We start from the raw sequence: 17,278 nt of genomic DNA, 5'->3' as shown, positions 1-17,278 counted from the left end.
TTGCTGTTTAGTGGAGAAAAACACTTTGACATCAATGACAGTCGTTTTATCTTGAAAATAATTATGACAGCAGTGGAATTTGAACCCATGCCTCCAAACAGACTGGAGCCTTAATGCAGCATCTTAGACCGCTCAGCAAAATTTCTACCTTGACTCCATAGCTCATAGTTTATAATTTTACATATTATTTTTACATTTTGAGAAGACTCTTGAAATTATGATAAACTGTTTTAAAATCTAGGGCAGATGATGAACTTTTTAACCTACCAATATTTTATTTTAGCAGCTTAGTGGCCTTAGACCGCTCGGCCATGGTACCAAATGAACACTCTTAGCTCACAGATCTGGGCCATATAGCTCAGATTACAGTACAAACATTTTTTTTTTAAATAAATACTTAAAAAGAAGTGTCATACCAAAAGTGTTTAAGTTAAGTACAAAATGTTTTGGAAGGTTAAAAAAGTACATAAATTGACATAAAATATTAATGAGAAAGGATTTTTTTCTTATTGATTTGCTGTTTAGTAAAGAAAAACACTTTGACATCAATGACTTATTTTTTCTTAGGAAAAATAATTATGGCGGCAGTAGGTTTTGATCCAAAGCCTCCAAAGAAACTGGAACCTTAATCCAGCGCCTTAGACACTGCTGATTTTTAGCTCATGCATCTGGATCATATCAATCAGCTTTTGAGGAGAAAAGTCTTTATTATTATTGTTTTTCTTATTAGTGGAGAAAAACATTTTGTCATCACTGACTGATGTTTTCATAGTAAAATCATTATGGCAGCAGTGGGATTAGAACCCACGCCTCCAGAGAGACTGGAGCCTAAATCCAGCACCTTAGACCGCTCAGCCATGCTACCACATGGACTTGTCAGACTGAAAGCTCACAGTTCTGGATCATACAGTTGAGATTACAGGAAAAAAATGTGTTGTTTTAAATCAATACTTGAAAAGAAGTGTCATGTTACAAGTATTTAAAATACAAAAAGTTAAGGAAGCATAAAAAAGGTACAAAATTAGTAGACAATATTAATGAGTAAGGATTTTTTATGCTGTTTAGTAGAGTAAAACAGTTTGACATCAATAAATGTCATTTTCTCTTGAAAATAATTATGGCAGCAGTGGGATTTGAACCCACGCCTCCAAATTGACTGGAGCCTTAATCCAGCGCTTTAGACTGCTCGGCCATGCTACCACATATCTATTTTTGCTCCAAAGGTCATAGTTTATTATTTTACATATTATTTTTAAAGTTTGAGAAGACTTGAAATTGTGATAAACTGTTTTAAAATCTAGGAAAGATGAACTTATCAACCTTCCAATATTTTACTTTAGCAACTTAGTGGCCTTAGACCGCTCGGCCATGGTACCACATGGACACTCTTAGCTCACAGATCTGGGTCATATAGCTCAGGTTACAGTAAAAACATTTTTTTTAAATCAATATTTAAAAAGAAGTGTAATGCAAAAAGTGTTTAAATTATGTACAAAACGTTTTGTAAGGTTAAAAAAGTACATAAATTGACATAAAATATCAATGAGAAAGGATATTTTTATGATTGATTTGCTGTTTAGTAGAGAAAAACACTTTGACATCAATCACTTATTTTTTCTCAGGGAAAATAATTATGGCGGCAGTAGGTTTTGTACCAATTCCTCCAAAGAATCTGGAACCTTAATCCAGCACTTTAGACACTGCTAAATTTTAGCTAATGCATCTGGATCATATTGATCAGATGTTGAGGAGTAAGGACTTTATTGTTATTGATTTTCTTATTAGTGGAGAAAAACACATTGCCATCACTGACTGACGTCATAGTAAAATCTTTATGGCAGCAGTGGGATTTGAACCCACGCCTCCAGAGAGACTGGAGCCTAAATCCAGCGCCTTAGACCGCTCGGCATTGCTACCACATGGACCCACCTGACTGAAAGCTCACAGTTTTGGATCATATAGTTGAGATTACAGGAAAAAAATGTGTAGCTTTAAGTCAATACTTAAAAAGAAGTGTCATGTTAAAAGTGTTTAAAATACAAAAATGTAAAAAAGGTACAAAATTAGCAGACAATATTAATTAGAAAGGATTTTTTATTATTGACTTGCTGTTTAGTGGAGAAAAACACTTTGACATCAATGACTGTCGTTTTCTCTTGAAAATAATTATGACAGCAGTGGAATTTGAACACATGCCTTCAAACAGACTGGAGCCTTAATGCAGCATCTTAAACCGCTCAGCCACATTTCTACCTTGACTCCATAGCTCCTAGTTTATAATTTTACATATTATTTTTACATTTTGAGAAGACTCTTGAAATTATGATAAACTGTTTTAAATTCTGGGGCAGATGATGAACATTTTAACCTACCAATATTTTATTTTAGCAGCTTAGTGGCCTTAGACCGCTCGGCCATGGTACCACATGGACACTCTTAGCTCACAGATCTGGGCCATACAGCTCAGATTACAGTACAAACATTTTTATTTTGTTTTAAATAAATACTTAAAAAGAAGTGTCATACCAAAAGTGTTTAAGTTATGTACAAAATGTTTTGGAAGGTTAAAAAAGTACATAAATTGACATAAAATATTAATGAGAAAGGATTTTTTTTTTATTATTGATTTGCTGTTTAGTAGAGAAAAGTACTTTGACATCAATGACTTATTTTTTCTTAGGAAAAATAATTATGGCAGCAGTAGGTTTTGATCCAAAGCCTCCAAAGAAACTGGAACCTTAATCCAGCACCTTAGACACTGCTGATTTTTAGCTCATGCATCTGGATCATATCAATCAGAAAGGACTTTATTATTATTGTTTTTCTTATTAGTGGAGAAAAACATTTTGCCATCACTGACTGATGTTTTCATAGTAAAATCATTATGGCAGCAGTGGGATTTGAACCCACGCCTCCAGAGAGACAGGAGCCTAAATCCAGCGCCTTAGACCGCTCAGCCATGCTACCACATGAACCTGTCTGACTGAAAGCTCACAGTTCTGGATCATATAGTTGAGATTACAGGGGAAAAAAGTGTTGTTTTAAATCAATACTTGAAAAGAAGTTCATGTTACAAGTGTTTAAAACACAAAAAGTTAAGGAAGGATAAAAAAAGGTACAAAATTAGTAGACAATATTAATGAGTAAGGATTTTTTATTATTGATTTGCTGTTTAATAGAGTAAAACACTTTGACTTCAATGAATGTACTTTTCTCTTGAAAATAATTCTGGCAGCAGTGGGATTTGAACCCACTCCTCCAAAGAGACTGGAGCTTTAATCCAGCACCTTAGACCGCTCGCCATGCTACCACATATCTATTTTTGCTCCAAAGGTCATAGTTTATTATTTTACATATTATTTTTAAAGTTTGAGAAGACTTGAAATTGTGATAAACTGTTTTAAAATCTAGGAAAGATGAACTTATCAACCTTCCAATATTTTACTTTAGCAACTTAGTGGCCTTAGACCGCTCGGCCATGGTACCACATGGACACTCTTAGCTCACAGATCTGGGTCATATAGCTCAGGTTACAGTAAAAACATTTTTTTAAATCAATATTTAAAAAGAAGTGTAATGCAAAAAGTGTTTAAATTATGTACAAAACGTTTTGTAAGGTTAAAAAAGTACATAAATTGACATAAAATATCAATGAGAAAGGATATTTTTATGATTGATTTGCTGTTTAGTAGAGAAAAACACTTTGACATCAATCACTTATTTTTTCTCAGGGAAAATAATTATGGCGGCAGTAGGTTTTGTACCAATTCCTCCAAAGAATCTGGAACCTTAATCCAGCACTTTAGACACTGCTAAATTTTAGCTAATGCATCTGGATCATATTGATCAGATGTTGAGGAGTAAGGACTTTATTGTTATTGATTTTCTTATTAGTGGAGAAAAACACATTGCCATCACTGACTGACGTCATAGTAAAATCTTTATGGCAGCAGTGGGATTTGAACCCACGCCTCCAAAGAGACTGGAGCCTAAATCCAGCGCCTTAGACCGCTCGGCATTGCTACCACATGGACCCACCTGACTGAAAGCTCACAGTTTTGGATCATATAGTTGAGATTACAGGAAAAAAATGTGTAGCTTTAAGTCAATACTTAAAAAGAAGTGTCATGTTAAAAGTGTTTAAAATACAAAAATGTAAAAAAGGTACAAAATTAGCAGACAATATTAATTAGAAAGGATTTTTTATTATTGACTTGCTGTTTAGTGGAGAAAAACACTTTGACATCAATGACTGTCGTTTTCTCTTGAAAATAATTATGACAGCAGTGGAATTTGAACACATGCCTTCAAACAGACTGGAGCCTTAATGCAGCATCTTAAACCGCTCAGCCACATTTCTACCTTGACTCCATAGCTCCTAGTTTATAATTTTACATATTATTTTTACATTTTGAGAAGACTCTTGAAATTATGATAAACTGTTTTAAATTCTGGGGCAGATGATGAACTTTTTAACCTACCAATATTTTATTTTAGAAGCTTAGTGGCCTTAGACCGCTCGGCCATGGTACCACATGGACACTCTTAGCTCACAGATCTGGGCCATACAGCTCAGATTACAGTACAAACATTTTTATTTTGTTTTAAATAAATACTTAAAAAGAAGTGTCATACCAAAAGTGTTTAAGTTATGTACAAAATGTTTTGGAAGGTTAAAAAAGTACATAAATTGACATAAAATATTAATGAGAAAGGATTTTTTTTATTATTGATTTGCTGTTTAGTAGAGAAAAGTACTTTGACATCAATGACTTATTTTTTCTTAGGAAAAATAATTATGGCAGCAGTAGGTTTTGATCCAAAGCCTCCAAAGAAACTGGAACCTTAATCCAGCACCTTAGACACTGCTGATTTTTAGCTCATGCATCTGGATCATATCAATCAGAAAGGACTTTATTATTATTGTTTTTCTTATTAGTGGAGAAAAACATTTTGCCATCACTGACTGATGTTTTCATAGTAAAATCATTATGGCAGCAGTGGGATTTGAACCCACGCCTCCAGAGAGACTGGAGCCTAAATCCAGCGCCTTAGACCGCTCAGCCATGCTACCACATGAACCTGTCTGACTGAAAGCTCACAGTTCTGGATCATATAGTTGAGATTACAGGGGAAAAAAGTGTTGTTTTAAATCAATACTTGAAAAGAAGTTCATGTTACAAGTGTTTAAAACACAAAAAGTTAAGGAAGGATAAAAAAGGTACAAAATTAGTAGACAATATTAATGAGTAAGGATTTTTTATTATTGATTTGCTGTTTAATAGAGTAAAACACTTTGACTTCAATGAATGTACTTTTCTCTTGAAAATAATTCTGGCAGCAGTGGGATTTGAACCCACTCCTCCAAAGAGACTGGAGCTTTAATCCAGCACCTTAGACCGCTCGCCATGCTACCACATATCTATTTTTGCTCCAAAGGTCATAGTTTATTATTTTACATATTATTTTTAAAGTTTGAGAAGACTTGAAATTGTGATAAACTGTTTTAAAATCTAGGAAAGATGAACTTATCAACCTTCCAATATTTTACTTTAGCAACTTAGTGGCCTTAGACCGCTCGGCCATGGTACCACATGGACACTCTTAGCTCACAGATCTGGGTCATATAGCTCAGGTTACAGTAAAAACATTTTTTTTAAATCAATATTTAAAAAGAAGTGTAATGCAAAAAGTGTTTAAATTATGTACAAAACGTTTTGTAAGGTTAAAAAAGTACATAAATTGACATAAAATATCAATGAGAAAGGATATTTTTATGATTGATTTGCTGTTTAGTAGAGAAAAACACTTTGACATCAATCACTTATTTTTTCTCAGGGAAAATAATTATGGCGGCAGTAGGTTTTGTACCAATTCCTCCAAAGAATCTGGAACCTTAATCCAGCACTTTAGACACTGCTAAATTTTAGCTAATGCATCTGGATCATATTGATCAGATGTTGAGGAGTAAGGACTTTATTGTTATTGATTTTCTTATTAGTGGAGAAAAACACATTGCCATCACTGACTGACGTCATAGTAAAATCTTTATGGCAGCAGTGGGATTTGAACCCACGCCTCCAAAGAGACTGGAGCCTAAATCCAGCGCCTTAGACCGCTCGGCATTGCTACCACATGGACCCACCTGACTGAAAGCTCACAGTTTTGGATCATATAGTTGAGATTACAGGAAAAAAATGTGTAGCTTTAAGTCAATACTTAAAAAGAAGTGTCATGTTAAAAGTGTTTAAAATACAAAAATGTAAAAAAGGTACAAAATTAGCAGACAATATTAATTAGAAAGGATTTTTTATTATTGACTTGCTGTTTAGTGGAGAAAAACACTTTGACATCAATGACTGTCGTTTTCTCTTGAAAATAATTATGACAGCAGTGGAATTTGAACACATGCCTTCAAACAGACTGGAGCCTTAATGCAGCATCTTAAACCGCTCAGCCACATTTCTACCTTGACTCCATAGCTCCTAGTTTATAATTTTACATATTATTTTTACATTTTGAGAAGACTCTTGAAATTATGATAAACTGTTTTAAATTCTGGGGCAGATGATGAACTTTTTAACCTACCAATATTTTATTTTAGCAGCTTAGTGGCCTTAGACCGCTCGGCCATGGTACCACATGGACACTCTTAGCTCACAGATCTGGGCCATACAGCTCAGATTACAGTACAAACATTTTTATTTTGTTTTAAATAAATACTTAAAAAGAAGTGTCATACCAAAAGTGTTTAAGTTATGTACAAAATGTTTTGGAAGGTTAAAAAAGTACATAAATTGACATAAAATATTAATGAGAAAGGATTTTTTTTTTATTATTGATTTGCTGTTTAGTAGAGAAAAGTACTTTGACATCAATGACTTATTTTTTCTTAGGAAAAATAATTATGGCAGCAGTAGGTTTTGATCCAAAGCCTCCAAAGAAACTGGAACCTTAATCCAGCACCTTAGACACTGCTGATTTTTAGCTCATGCATCTGGATCATATCAATCAGAAAGGACTTTATTATTATTGTTTTTCTTATTAGTGGAGAAAAACATTTTGCCATCACTGACTGATGTTTTCATAGTAAAATCATTATGGCAGCAGTGGGATTTGAACCCACGCCTCCAGAGAGACAGGAGCCTAAATCCAGCGCCTTAGACCGCTCAGCCATGCTACCACATGAACCTGTCTGACTGAAAGCTCACAGTTCTGGATCATATAGTTGAGATTACAGGGGAAAAAAGTGTTGTTTTAAATCAATACTTGAAAAGAAGTTCATGTTACAAGTGTTTAAAACACAAAAAGTTAAGGAAGGATAAAAAAGGTACAAAATTAGTAGACAATATTAATGAGTAAGGATTTTTTATTATTGATTTGCTGTTTAATAGAGTAAAACACTTTGACTTCAATGAATGTACTTTTCTCTTGAAAATAATTCTGGCAGCAGTGGGATTTGAACCCACTCCTCCAAAGAGACTGGAGCTTTAATCCAGCACCTTAGACCGCTCGCCATGCTACCACATATCTATTTTTGCTCCAAAGGTCATAGTTTATTATTTTACATATTATTTTTAAAGTTTGAGAAGACTTGAAATTGTGATAAACTGTTTTAAAATCTAGGAAAGATGAACTTATCAACCTTCCAATATTTTACTTTAGCAACTTAGTGGCCTTAGACCGCTCGGCCATGGTACCACATGGACACTCTTAGCTCACAGATCTGGGTCATATAGCTCAGGTTACAGTAAAAACATTTTTTTAAATCAATATTTAAAAAGAAGTGTAATGCAAAAAGTGTTTAAATTATGTACAAAACGTTTTGTAAGGTTAAAAAAGTACATAAATTGACATAAAATATCAATGAGAAAGGATATTTTTATGATTGATTTGCTGTTTAGTAGAGAAAAACACTTTGACATCAATCACTTATTTTTTCTCAGGGAAAATAATTATGGCGGCAGTAGGTTTTGTACCAATTCCTCCAAAGAATCTGGAACCTTAATCCAGCACTTTAGACACTGCTAAATTTTAGCTAATGCATCTGGATCATATTGATCAGATGTTGAGGAGTAAGGACTTTATTGTTATTGATTTTCTTATTAGTGGAGAAAAACACATTGCCATCACTGACTGACGTCATAGTAAAATCTTTATGGCAGCAGTGGGATTTGAACCCATGCCTCCAAAGAGACTGGAGCCTAAATCCAGCGCCTTAGACCGCTCGGCATTGCTACCACATGGACCCACCTGACTGAAAGCTCACAGTTTTGGATCATATAGTTGAGATTACAGGAAAAAAATGTGTAGCTTTAAGTCAATACTTAAAAAGAAGTGTCATGTTAAAAGTGTTTAAAATACAAAAATGTAAAAAAGGTACAAAATTAGCAGACAATATTAATTAGAAAGGATTTTTTATTATTGACTTGCTGTTTAGTGGAGAAAAACACTTTGACATCAATGACTGTCGTTTTCTCTTGAAAATAATTATGACAGCAGTGGAATTTGAACACATGCCTTCAAACAGACTGGAGCCTTAATGCAGCATCTTAAACCGCTCAGCCACATTTCTACCTTGACTCCATAGCTCCTAGTTTATAATTTTACATATTATTTTTACATTTTGAGAAGACTCTTGAAATTATGATAAACTGTTTTAAATTCTGGGGCAGATGATGAACTTTTTAACCTACCAATATTTTATTTTAGAAGCTTAGTGGCCTTAGACCGCTCGGCCATGGTACCACATGGACACTCTTAGCTCACAGATCTGGGCCATACAGCTCAGATTACAGTACAAACATTTTTATTTTGTTTTAAATAAATACTTAAAAAGAAGTGTCATACCAAAAGTGTTTAAGTTATGTACAAAATGTTTTGGAAGGTTAAAAAAGTACATAAATTGACATAAAATATTAATGAGAAAGGATTTTTTTTATTATTGATTTGCTGTTTAGTAGAGAAAAGTACTTTGACATCAATGACTTATTTTTTCTTAGGAAAAATAATTATGGCAGCAGTAGGTTTTGATCCAAAGCCTCCAAAGAAACTGGAACCTTAATCCAGCACCTTAGACACTGCTGATTTTTAGCTCATGCATCTGGATCATATCAATCAGAAAGGACTTTATTATTATTGTTTTTCTTATTAGTGGAGAAAAACATTTTGCCATCACTGACTGATGTTTTCATAGTGAAATCATTATGGCAGCAGTGGGATTTGAACCCACGCCTCCAGAGAGACTGGAGCCTAAATCCAGCGCCTTAGACCGCTCAGCCATGCTACCACATGAACCTGTCTGACTGAAAGCTCACAGTTCTGGATCATATAGTTGAGATTACAGGGGAAAAAAGTGTTGTTTTAAATCAATACTTGAAAAGAAGTTCATGTTACAAGTGTTTAAAACACAAAAAGTTAAGGAAGGATAAAAAAGGTACAAAATTAGTAGACAATATTAATGAGTAAGGATTTTTTATTATTGATTTGCTGTTTAATAGAGTAAAACACTTTGACTTCAATGAATGTACTTTTCTCTTGAAAATAATTCTGTCAGCAGTGGGATTTGAACCCACTCCTCCAAAGAGACTGGAGCTTTAATCCAGCACCTTAGACCGCTCGCCATGCTACCACATATCTATTTTTGCTCCAAAGGTCATAGTTTATTATTTTACATATTATTTTTAAAGTTTGAGAAGACTTGAAATTGTGATAAACTGTTTTAAAATCTAGGAAAGATGAACTTATCAACCTTCCAATATTTTACTTTAGCAACTTAGTGGCCTTAGACCGCTCGGCCATGGTACCACATGGACACTCTTAGCTCACAGATCTGGGTCATATAGCTCAGGTTACAGTAAAAACATTTTTTTAAATCAATATTTAAAAAGAAGTGTAATGCAAAAAGTGTTTAAATTATGTACAAAACGTTTTGTAAGGTTAAAAAAGTACATAAATTGACATAAAATATCAATGAGAAAGGATATTTTTATGATTGATTTGCTGTTTAGTAGAGAAAAACACTTTGACATGAATCACTTATTTTTTCTCAGGGAAAATAATTATGGCGGCAGTAGGTTTTGTACCAATTCCTCCAAAGAATCTGGAACCTTAATCCAGCACTTTAGACACTGCTAAATTTTAGCTAATGCATCTGGATCATATTGATCAGATGTTGAGGAGTAAGGACTTTATTGTTATTGATTTTCTTATTAGTGGAGAAAAACACATTGCCATCACTGACTGACGTCATAGTAAAATCTTTATGGCAGCAGTGGGATTTGAACCCACGCCTCCAAAGAGACTGGAGCCTAAATCCAGCGCCTTAGACCGCTCGGCATTGCTACCACATGGACCCACCTGACTGAAAGCTCACAGTTTTGGATCATATAGTTGAGATTACAGGAAAAAAATGTGTAGCTTTAAGTCAATACTTAAAAAGAAGTGTCATGTTAAAAGTGTTTAAAATACAAAAATGTAAAAAAGGTACAAAATTAGCAGACAATATTAATTAGAAAGGATTTTTTATTATTGACTTGCTGTTTAGTGGAGAAAAACACTTTGACATCAATGACTGTCGTTTTCTCTTGAAAATAATTATGACAGCAGTGGAATTTGAACACATGCCTTCAAACAGACTGGAGCCTTAATGCAGCATCTTAAACCGCTCAGCCACATTTCTACCTTGACTCCATAGCTCCTAGTTTATAATTTTACATATTATTTTTACATTTTGAGAAGACTCTTGAAATTATGATAAACTGTTTTAAATTCTGGGGCAGATGATGAACTTTTTAACCTACCAATATTTTATTTTAGCAGCTTAGTGGCCTTAGACCGCTCGGCCATGGTACCACATGGACACTCTTAGCTCACAGATCTGGGCCATACAGCTCAGATTACAGTACAAACATTTTTATTTTGTTTTAAATAAATACTTAAAAAGAAGTGTCATACCAAAAGTGTTTAAGTTATGTACAAAATGTTTTGGAAGGTTAAAAAAGTACATAAATTGACATAAAATATTAATGAGAAAGGATTTTTTTTTTATTATTGATTTGCTGTTTAGTAGAGAAAAGTACTTTGACATCAATGACTTATTTTTTCTTAGGAAAAATAATTATGGCAGCAGTAGGTTTTGATCCAAAGCCTCCAAAGAAACTGGAACCTTAATCCAGCACCTTAGACACTGCTGATTTTTAGCTCATGCATCTGGATCATATCAATCAGAAAGGACTTTATTATTATTGTTTTTCTTATTAGTGGAGAAAAACATTTTGCCATCACTGACTGATGTTTTCATAGTAAAATCATTATGGCAGCAGTGGGATTTGAACCCACGCCTCCAGAGAGACCGGAGCCTAAATCCAGCGCCTTAGACCGCTCAGCCATGCTACCACATGAACCTGTCTGACTGAAAGCTCACAGTTCTGGATCATATAGTTGAGATTACAGGGGAAAAAAGTGTTGTTTTAAATCAATACTTGAAAAGAAGTTCATGTTAAAAGTGTTTAAAACACAAAAAGTTAAGGAAGGATAAAAAAGGTACAAAATTAGTAGACAATATTAATGAGTAAGGATTTTTTATTATTGATTTGCTGTTTAATAGAGTAAAACACTTTGACTTCAATGAATGTACTTTTCTCTTGAAAATAATTCTGTCAGCAGTGGGATTTGAACCCACTCCTCCAAAGAGACTGGAGCCTTAATCCAGCGCCTTAGACTTCTCAGCCATGCTACCACATACCTATTTTTGCTCCAAATGTCATAGTTTATTATTTTACATATTATTTTTAAAGTTTGAGAAGACTCTTGAAATTGTGATAAACTGTTTTAAAATCTAGGACAGATGATGAAATTTTCAACCTTCCAATATTTTACTTTAGCAACTTAGTGGCCTTAGACCGCTCGGCCATGGTACCACATGAACACTCTTAGCTCACAGATCTGGGTCATATAGCTCAGGTTACAGTAAAAACATTTTTTTAAATCAATATTTAAAAAGAAGTGTAATGCAAAAAGTGTTTAAATTATGTACAAAACGTTTTGTAAGGTTAAAAAAGTACATAAATTGACATAAAATATCAATGAGAAAGGATATTTTTTTTATTCATTTGCTGTTTAGTAGAGAAAAAACACTTTGACATCAATTACTTATTTTTTCTCAGGGAAAATAATTATGGCGGCAGTAGGTTTTGAACCAATTCCTCCAAAGAATCTGGAACCTTAATCCAGCACCTTAGACACTCCTGATTTTTAGCTAATGCATCTGGATCATATTGATCAGATGTTGAGGAGAAAGGACTTTATTATTATTGATTTTCTTATTAGTGGAGAAAAACACATTGCCATCACTAACTGACATTTTCATAGTAAAATCATTATGGAAGCAGTGGGATTCGGACCCATGCCTACAGAGAGACTGGAACCTAAATCCAGTGCCTTAGACCGCTCGCCCTTGCTACCCCATGGATACTTTTGACTCAAAGCTCAGAGTTCCGGATCATATAGTTAAGATTACAAGAAAAAATTGTGTAGTTATAAATCAATACTTGAAAAGAAGTGTCATGTTAAAAGTGTTTAAAATACAAAAATTTAAAAAAGGTACAAAATTAGCAGACAATATTAATTAGAAAGGATTTTTTATTATTGACTTGCTGTTTAGTGGAGAAAAACACTTTGACATCAATGACAGTCGTTTTATCTTGAAAATAATTATGACAGCAGTGGAATTTGAACCCATGCCTCCAAACAGACTGGAGCCTTAATGCAGCATCTTAGACCGCTCAGCAAAATTTCTACCTTGACTCCATAGCTCATAGTTTATAATTTTACATATTATTTTTACATTTTGAGAAGACTCTTGAAATTATGATAAACTGTTTTAAAATCTAGGGCAGATGATGAACTTTTTAACCTACCAATATTTTATTTTAGCAGCTTAGTGGCCTTAGACCGCTCGGCCATGGTACCAAATGAACACTCTTAGCTCACAGATCTGGGCCATATAGCTCAGATTACAGTACAAACATTTTTTTTTAAATAAATACTTAAAAAGAAGTGTCATACCAAAAGTGTTTAAGTTAAGTACAAAATGTTTTGGAAGGTTAAAAAAGTACATAAATTGACATAAAATATTAATGAGAAAAGATTTTTTTCTTATTGATTTGCTGTTTAGTAAAGAAAAACACTTTGACATCAATGACTTATTTTTTCTTAGGAAAAATAATTATGGCGGCAGTAGGTTTTGATCCAAAGCCTCCAAAGAAACTGGAACCTTAATCCAGCGCCTTAGACACTGCTGATTTTTAGCTCATGCATCTGGATCATATCAATCAGCTTTTGAGGAGAAAAGTCTTTATTATTATTGTTTTTCTTATTAGTGGAGAAAAACATTTTGTCATCACTGACTGATGTTTTCATAGTAAAATCATTATGGCAGCAGTGGGATTAGAACCCACGCCTTCAGAGAGACTGGAGCCTAAATCCAGCACCTTAGACCGCTCGGCCATGCTACCACGTGGACCTGTCAGACTGAAAGCTCACAGTTCTGGATCATACAGTTGAGATTACAGGAAAAAAATGTGTTGTTTTAAATCAATACTTGAAAAGAAGTGTCATGTTACAAGTATTTAAAATACAAAAAGTTAAGGAAGCATAAAAAAGGTACAAAATTAGTAGACAATATTAATGAGTAAGGATTTTTTATTATTGATTTGCTGTTTAGTAGAGTAAAACAGTTTGACATCAATAAATGTCATTTTCTCTTGAAAATAATTATGGCAGCAGTGGGATTTGAACCCACGCCTCCAAAGAGACTGGAGCCTTAATCCAGCGCCTTAGACTGCTCGGCAATGCTACCACATATCTATCTTTGCTCCAAAGGTCATAGTTTATTATTTTACATATTATTTGTAAAGTTTGAGAAGACTTGAAATTGTGATAAACTGTTTTAAAATCTAGGAAAGATGAACTTATCAACCTTCCAATATTATACTTTAGCAACTTAGTGGCCTTAGACCGCTCGGCCATGGTACCACATGGACACTCTTAGCTCACAGATCAGGGTCATATAGCTCAGGTTACAGTAAAAACATTTTTTTTAAATCAATATTTAAAAAGAAGTGTAATGCAAAAAGTGTTTAAATTATGTACAAAACGTTTTGGAAGGTTAAAAAAGTACAAAAATTGACATAAAATATCAATGAGAAAGGATATTTTTATGATTGATTTGCTGTTTAGTAGAGAAAAAACACTTTGACATCAATTACTTATTTTTTCTCAGGGAAAATAATTATGGCGGCAGTAGGTTTTGAACCAATTCCTCCAAAGAATCTGGAACCTTAATCCAGCACCTTAGACACTGCTGATTTTAGCTAATGCATCTGGATCATATTGCTCAGATGTTGAGGAGAAAGGACTTTATTATTATTGATTTTCTTATTAGTGGAGAAAAACACATTGCCATCACTGACTGACATTTTCATAGTAAAATCATTATGGAAGCAGTGGGATTCGGACCCACGCCTCCAGAGAGACTGGAACCTAAATCCAGTGCCTTAGACCGCTCGCCCTTGCTACCCCATGGATACTTTTGACTCAAAGCTCAGAGTTCCGGATCATATAGTTAAGATTACAAGAAAAAATTGTGTAGTTATAAATCAATACTTGAAAAGAAGTGTCATGTTAAAAGTGTTTAAAATACAAAAATGTAAAAAAGGTACAAAATTAGCAGACAATATTAATTAGAAAGGATTTTTTATTATTGACTTGATGTTTAGTGGAGAAAAACACTTTGACATCAATGACAGTCGTTTTATCTTGAAAATAATTATGACAGTAGTGGAATTTGAACCCATGCCTCCAAACAGACTGGAGCCTTAATGCAGCTCCTTAGACCACTCAGCCACATTTCTACCTTGACTCTATAGCTCATAGTTTATAATTTTACATATTATTTTTACATTTTGAGAAGACGCTTGAAATTATGATAAACTGTTTTAAAATCTAGGGCAGATGATGAACTTTTTAACCTACCAATATTTTATTTTAGCAGCTTAGTGGCCTTAGACCGCTTGGCCATGGTACCAAATGAACACTCTTAGCTCACAGATCTGGGCCATATAGCTCAGATTACAGTACAAACATTTTTTTTTTGTTTTAAATAAATACTTAAAAAGAAGTGTCATACCAAAAGTGTTTAAGTTATGTGCAAAATGTTTTGGAAGGTAAAAAAAGTACATAAATTGACATAAAATATTAATGAGAAAGGATTTTTTTATTATTGATTTGCTGTTTAGTAAAGAAAAACACTTTGACATCAATGACTTATTTTTTCTTAGGAAAAATAATTATGGAGGCAGTAGGTTTTGATCCAAAGCCTCTAAAGAAAATGGAACCTTAATCCAGCAATTTAGACACTGATGATTTTTAGCTCATGCATCTGGATCATATCAATCAGCTATTGAGGAGAAAAGTCTTTATTATTGTTTTTCTTATTAGTGGAGAAAAACATTTTGTCATCACTGACTGATGTTTTCATAGTAAAATCATTATGGCAGCAGTGGGATTTGAACCCATGCCTCCAGAGAGACTGGAGCCTAAACCCAGCGCCTTAGACAGCTCAGCCATGCTACCACATGGACCTTTCTGACGTAAAGCTCACAGTTCTGGATCATATAGTTGAGATTACAGGAAAAAAATGTGTTGTTTTAAATCATTATTTGAAAAGAAGTGTCATGTTACAGGTGTTTAAAATACAAAAAGTTAAGGAAGGATAAAAAAAAAGGTACAAAATTAGTAGACAATATTAATAAGTAAGGATTTTTTTTATTGATTTGCCGTTTAGTAGAGTAAAACACTTTGACATCAATGAATGTCATTTTCTCTTGAAAATAATTATGGCAGCAGTGGGATTTGAACGCTGGAGTCTTAATCCAGCGCCTTAGACAGCTCGGCCATGCTACCACATGTCTATTTTAACTCCAAAGCTCATAGTTTATTATTTTACATATTATTTTTAAAGTTTGAGAAGACTCTTGAAATTATGATAAACTGTTTTAAAATCTAGGACAGATGATGAACTTTTCAACCTTCCAATATTTTACTTTAGCAACTTAGTGGCCTTAGACCGCTCATCCATGGTACCACATGGACACTCTTAGCTCACAGATCTGGGTCATATAGCTCAGATAACAATTAAAACATTTTTTTAAATCAATATTTAAATAGAAGTGTAATGCAAAAAGTGTTTAAATTATGTACAAAACGTTTTGGAAGGTTAAAAAAGTACATAAATTGAATATAAAATATCAATGAGAAAGGAAATTTTTATTATTGATTTGCTGTTTAGTAGAGAAAAACATTTTGACATCAATCACTTATTTATTCTCAGGGAAAATAATTATGGCGGCAGTAGGTTTTGTACCAATTCCTCCAAAGAATCTGGAACCTTAATCCAGCACTTTAGACACTGCTAAATTTTAGCTAATGCATCTGGATCATATTGATCAGATGTTGAGGAGTAAGGACTTTATTATTATTGATTTTCTTATTAGTGGAGAAAAACACATTGCCATCACTGACTGATGTTGTCATAGTAAAATCGTTATGGCAGCAGTGGGATTTGAACCCACGCCTCCAGAGAGACTGAAGCCTAAATCCAGCGCCTTAGACCGCTCGGCCATGCTACCACATGGACCCACCTGACTGAAAGCTCACAGTTTTGGATCATATAGTTGAGATTACAGGAAAAAAAGTGTAGCTTTAAGTCAATACTTAAAAAGAAGTGTCATGTTAAAAGTGTTTAAAATACAAAAATTTAAAAAAGGTACAAAATTAGCAGACAATAATAATTAGAAAGGATTTTTTATTATTGACTTGCTGTTTAGTGGAGAAAAACACTTTGACATCAATGACTGTCGTTTTCTCTTGAAAATAATTATGACAGCAGTGGAATTTGAACACATGCCTTCAAACAGACTGGAGCCTTAATGCAGCATCTTAAACCGCTTAGCCACATTTCTACCTTGACTCCATAGCTCCTAGTTTATAATTTTACATATTATTTTTACATTTTGAGAAGACTCTTGAAATTATGATAAACTGTTTTAAATTCTGGGGCAGATGATGAACTTTTTAACCTACCAATATTTTATTTTAGCAGCTTAGTGGCCTTAGACCGCTCGGCCATGGTACCACATGGACACTCTTAGCTCACAGATCTGGGCCATACAGCTCAGATTACAGTACAAACATTTTTATTTTGTTTTAAATAAAT

The 17,278-nt window shown here is 33.7% G+C and overlaps 13 non-coding genes across 13 annotated transcripts; all 13 read right to left on the bottom strand.

The window, feature by feature from the left end:
* Positions 1 to 783: 783 nt before the first annotated feature.
* TRNAL-UAG (transfer RNA leucine (anticodon UAG)) lies at positions 784 to 865 on the bottom strand. The gene has a single exon. It is a non-coding gene; the product is annotated as a tRNA-Leu (tRNA).
* Positions 866 to 1,835: 970 nt separating this feature from the next.
* Positions 1,836 to 1,917, bottom strand: TRNAL-UAG (transfer RNA leucine (anticodon UAG)). Its single transcript has one exon. It is a non-coding gene; the product is annotated as a tRNA-Leu (tRNA).
* A 968-nt stretch (positions 1,918 to 2,885) lies between these two features.
* TRNAL-UAG (transfer RNA leucine (anticodon UAG)) lies at positions 2,886 to 2,967 on the bottom strand. The gene has a single exon. It is a non-coding gene; the product is annotated as a tRNA-Leu (tRNA).
* A 977-nt stretch (positions 2,968 to 3,944) lies between these two features.
* Positions 3,945 to 4,026, bottom strand: TRNAL-UAG (transfer RNA leucine (anticodon UAG)). The gene has a single exon. It is a non-coding gene; the product is annotated as a tRNA-Leu (tRNA).
* Positions 4,027 to 4,992: 966 nt separating this feature from the next.
* On the bottom strand, positions 4,993 to 5,074 carry TRNAL-UAG (transfer RNA leucine (anticodon UAG)). Its single transcript has one exon. It is a non-coding gene; the product is annotated as a tRNA-Leu (tRNA).
* Positions 5,075 to 6,051: 977 nt separating this feature from the next.
* On the bottom strand, positions 6,052 to 6,133 carry TRNAL-UAG (transfer RNA leucine (anticodon UAG)). The gene has a single exon. It is a non-coding gene; the product is annotated as a tRNA-Leu (tRNA).
* Positions 6,134 to 7,101: 968 nt separating this feature from the next.
* Positions 7,102 to 7,183, bottom strand: TRNAL-UAG (transfer RNA leucine (anticodon UAG)). Its single transcript has one exon. It is a non-coding gene; the product is annotated as a tRNA-Leu (tRNA).
* Positions 7,184 to 9,207: 2,024 nt separating this feature from the next.
* On the bottom strand, positions 9,208 to 9,289 carry TRNAL-UAG (transfer RNA leucine (anticodon UAG)). Its single transcript has one exon. It is a non-coding gene; the product is annotated as a tRNA-Leu (tRNA).
* A 976-nt stretch (positions 9,290 to 10,265) lies between these two features.
* TRNAL-UAG (transfer RNA leucine (anticodon UAG)) lies at positions 10,266 to 10,347 on the bottom strand. Its single transcript has one exon. It is a non-coding gene; the product is annotated as a tRNA-Leu (tRNA).
* Positions 10,348 to 11,315: 968 nt separating this feature from the next.
* On the bottom strand, positions 11,316 to 11,397 carry TRNAL-UAG (transfer RNA leucine (anticodon UAG)). Its single transcript has one exon. It is a non-coding gene; the product is annotated as a tRNA-Leu (tRNA).
* Positions 11,398 to 13,435: 2,038 nt separating this feature from the next.
* TRNAL-UAG (transfer RNA leucine (anticodon UAG)) lies at positions 13,436 to 13,517 on the bottom strand. The gene has a single exon. It is a non-coding gene; the product is annotated as a tRNA-Leu (tRNA).
* A 262-nt stretch (positions 13,518 to 13,779) lies between these two features.
* Positions 13,780 to 13,861, bottom strand: TRNAL-AAG (transfer RNA leucine (anticodon AAG)). The gene has a single exon. It is a non-coding gene; the product is annotated as a tRNA-Leu (tRNA).
* A 2,748-nt stretch (positions 13,862 to 16,609) lies between these two features.
* On the bottom strand, positions 16,610 to 16,691 carry TRNAL-UAG (transfer RNA leucine (anticodon UAG)). The gene has a single exon. It is a non-coding gene; the product is annotated as a tRNA-Leu (tRNA).
* Between the last annotated feature and the right edge of the window lie 587 nt (positions 16,692 to 17,278).

This window comes from Pseudophryne corroboree, chromosome 3 (genome assembly GCF_028390025.1).
Source record: "Pseudophryne corroboree isolate aPseCor3 chromosome 3, aPseCor3.hap2, whole genome shotgun sequence".
NCBI lineage: Eukaryota > Metazoa > Chordata > Amphibia > Anura > Myobatrachidae > Pseudophryne > Pseudophryne corroboree.
Note: the sequence above shows the minus strand (reverse complement) of the source record. Positions and strands in the feature narration are given on the sequence as shown.